The sequence below is a fragment of the Trachymyrmex septentrionalis genome, unplaced genomic scaffold (genome assembly GCF_001594115.1).
Source record: "Trachymyrmex septentrionalis isolate Tsep2-gDNA-1 unplaced genomic scaffold, Tsep1.0 scaffold190, whole genome shotgun sequence".
In the NCBI taxonomy this organism is placed as follows: domain Eukaryota; kingdom Metazoa; phylum Arthropoda; class Insecta; order Hymenoptera; family Formicidae; genus Trachymyrmex; species Trachymyrmex septentrionalis.
Window position 1 is genome coordinate 440,885 of NW_017305072.1, and position 3,574 is coordinate 444,458.

The 3,574-nt window shown below is 38.7% G+C and overlaps 1 protein-coding gene across 3 annotated transcripts in view; it reads left to right on the top strand.

Annotated features, from left to right (window-relative positions):
• The window catches only part of LOC108747065 (tetraspanin-9-like), a 47,550-nt gene that overhangs the window by 30,781 nt on the left and 13,195 nt on the right, over positions 1-3,574 (top strand). The gene's annotated exons all lie outside the window — the stretch shown is intronic.

Consider the following 3,574-nt stretch of genomic DNA (forward strand, 5'->3'; position numbering starts at 1 on the left):
TGATGTCGAATCGATATAAATACGATGATTTCCACATCACTTTGATGTCAATTCGACGTTTAATTGACGATCACTTTTTATTGGATAATTAATAATTTATTTATAAAAAATAAAATAGATATGTATGTTTCTTAAAATTATATATACCAAAAAGATACGTATTAATTATATAAAATATATCATCTGAAAAAAAGCGAAAATTAAAAATTGTATTGTTTGAATGCTCAAAAAGTATTCGTACAGACGAAAAGTCTAGTCTCTTCTAAAATCAGGAATACATGCAAAGCTCGTTTGTTTATGTTAGAACAGAATGTATACATTATATAAAATTGTTAATTAATGTTTATTTTTTACAAATAAGACTTTTTTTATAACAAATTTTTTTATAACGAATACTTTTTGCTCTCACTGTATATGTACATATATTAATCTTGTTCTCTCTTTCAATTCTATTATATTTGCGCTACTTTAATACCGAAAAATCCCTGGGATTTTCAATCGCTTATAATCCTGGAAACGAGTAATGCCGTGACATTTTCATCATGGAAAAATCAATATCAAATTGCTCAAATATTCTCCCCCCTTCCCATTTATCAAACTCTCTTAGTAGCATTGTAGACATTTATGTTAGCTTCTTATCGCACAAGTAGTTTGTATAAGAATATATTACGAGAGCTTAATAATCTTTAATGACGTTTCAAAGTAATTTGACAAAATTGTTAAATGCAAAAGAATCTTAAGAATCTTTGGGAAAACAACGAGTAGGAACATGGCCAGGTAAATTCCTCTCTCGCAATATACGTTTTCATTACGCTTGCTTGCTGGAGAGTCTAGGAGCCTAGGCATTCTCTTGCTTGCACTTTCGGTTCAACAGGCATTAAGATGAGTATCGTTGACATCGTTTCCGTCTGGAGACGTTGCGCCCGGCTCACAAGGTAGAAACTTAACGAACAAGACAAAACCGAGGGTTTTAGCAGGGGGAGGGGAGAGGGGGGGGGAGGGGGAGGGAGGAAGGAAGGAAAAAAAGAAAAGCGCTGGCTCCCTTTCTGATGTATCTCCCGAAGGAAAGTTCTGCTCGTTACGGGAACGTTCGCGAAGCGAAGTCATGATTTATTCGCTCAAATATATATGTCACGCTCTTCTATCGGGAAGTTCGTAAAACTTCAAAGAGCTTTCATTATTTATCGAAACTTGTAATTTGTGGAGAAAGAAAGAAAGTTGGTTGATTGATGAATACGCGTAGACATATATTCGCGAAACTCTAAAAGGATGGATTAATTTGTAAAAGCGAAAAATATCCATTGTTAAGTTCAATTAATATCGATATCCTCCCCGATGCTACTACCGGCATATTAATTAGCGCAGGATGAATGTATCGAGCTCAGTCCTTTGATGAGAGTAACTGCACGCATAGCTCCTGCTGTGAATTATAACCATAGTGTTCCTTGCAGCTACTTTTTACGCTTTTTACGCTTCGTTATTAAATTACAGGTATTATCTCTCATATCATCTATATTCGTTATTTTACAATATTGTAATATCTTCGGTTATATCGCGTTATTTCTTATTGACATGTTTACTCTTCTACGTGCAGCGCGATGCTTGTAACAATTTGCGTATAAAGAATAATTAATTTAGTTTCGCAAGTTTGCTCGCGACACTTGATTTTAACCCTTTCGCCGTACATAGGTTCCACTAAAGTGCACTTACACCATACACTGAAGTTTCCACTTGCGCCTGTGTATAAACTTATTTACGACTGTGTCCCGAATATAAGAGGATGCAACATTTGCCCTCTAGCTTTCAAAACGTGCTTTATTTCCCCTATAAATTATTTGAATTAAGTTATACGAATTATTGCTGTGTCAACAGCAAAAATCAATTTTTTTTTAATTGCTCAAATTTAACTAACGTAAAAACAAGGTATATAAGTTCATATTTAGGATGTAAGTCATTTTTCGTGCGGTATAATTCATGTCTGAACAATTTAAATTTAAATATTGACACAATTTAGATATCAACATATTTATCGTGTAAAGTAGACATACTTTGCGATTGCAGAAGTGACGTGGAGTATTTGAAGCAGTAATAAAGTCATATTTATGTAAGACTTACTTGAAAATGCAAGAATTATAATTTCTTGAAATTATAATTTAAGCAGATGTCAAAGCTATATTGCGCCTGTGAATAACATTTGCGCCTTGTGTAACCCTTTGTGGTCGTAAACCGGTATATTTAGGATGTGCTTGCCAAAATATCTTGAATATCCCAGATTACAACCGCAAAGAGTTAATACCGGCTTCTATTACAAACACAGTAGTGCAGGGCTTTCAACCAAGTCACGTCAGTATCCCGCATAAAATACAAACTAGAGTTATTTTCCCGACTAAAAAATTCCCTGATGTCATAATATTAAAATATATATTTGTACGCGTAATATTTTCACGCGAGATGTCTTTTCCGGAGGGAAAAAGCCTGCTTGTGTTTGGGAAACACGTTGTCCGGACGCGAGCTAAATTCTCTAAATGAAGAAGATCTGATTTATGCCACTTTATCTCTCGTTCGTGCGTCCAGGACGACGAGAGAATTAAACTCGACATACGCTCGTCGTCGTGGTCCAACAGAAAGTCGTAGATCGGGGCGTCTGACGGCGATAGCGGTGGGGTACCGTCGACGACACGCGGAAACGATGGAAACGGGTGCAATGGCGTTAGCCTCGTTAGCGTCACCGGCTGCGCGAACCTACAGCAAACTTTCCACGAGAATAATCTCGTTTCTGCTTTCCCAGTGGCGTGCAACTTTCGTCTTCGTGGGTGTTCATTCGCCCGTCAAAAGCGCGCGCGCCTCCGCGCGTGCGGTTACGAGATACAATAAGTGTTGGTCAATTAGCGGTATACATCAGCCACGTGCCCCACGGGGGGGGGAGGGGGGTTAAGAAGAGACAGAGGGGGCGGGACGAGGGCGGGATGAGTGAAGTGTGAATTGAAAAGGAGTGGACGGGAAAACGAAGCGATGGCGCGAGTTAAAAGTTTTCGGAACGTCGGGTAATTTGTATTCATATTACGGCACGGTTGGAAAGGGCGGATATGTAAGGGTGAATTTTCGTCGGCCAACAACTTCGGAAGCGCGCCCGTGCCTCTCTCGCGTTTACGAGTCTTGGTACTTAAAAGCTCATTTCGCTGATTTGTAACGTCCGCGGCACGTTTGCGAAACTCGCGTGCTTAGCTTCACTGATATCAGTCGACTTGGGAGGAAAAGAGGAAGAACGACGAATACCATTCTTCCTACCTTTCGGTCTCTCTCGCGCTCGTGAAAGGTCTTGAATATTATGAAACACCGCCACAAACGAGCGAAGCTGCGTACTTGGTTCTTAACGCCGGCGATTAATATCGTCGTTACTGTAACGCTTTGCGTGGGAGCGAAGTGCCACCCTCGTAATTAGATAATATTGAAAAAGTATTAAAACCGCAGATTACTTAGCGCTTAAGACGTGACATTATTATTAATAAGGAAACCGTCTCTCTGATCTGCTTTTAATTTATCAGTTTAAACGAATTTTTGCAAATATATAAAA